This window comes from Mesitornis unicolor, unplaced genomic scaffold (assembly GCF_000695765.1).
Source record: "Mesitornis unicolor isolate BGI_N332 unplaced genomic scaffold, ASM69576v1 scaffold11448, whole genome shotgun sequence".
Taxonomy (NCBI): domain Eukaryota; kingdom Metazoa; phylum Chordata; class Aves; order Mesitornithiformes; family Mesitornithidae; genus Mesitornis; species Mesitornis unicolor.
Window position 1 is genome coordinate 20342 of NW_010201154.1, and position 259 is coordinate 20600.

A 259-nucleotide genomic window follows, 5' to 3' on the forward strand; every position below is an offset into this window, starting at 1 on the left:
TGTTCTCCCAAGCCGTCCCCGCTGCAGCTCAGCGCCCAAGTGTCCTTGGGGCCGGCGGATGCTCCCCGTGGCTGCGACACCCAGAATCTAAATTAAAAAAAGAAAACCCTTTATTTTTTCGAGGTGTCCTTCTCCCTCCCCGAGGACAAGCCCTGAGCTCGACTGGATTTGAGCTGGGCTTTGCTGAGCTCATTCGAAAAGATCTCTTAAGCTTGGGAGGGGGTCAAGCCCGGCCAGCATCCAGCAGGAAAAAAAAAAA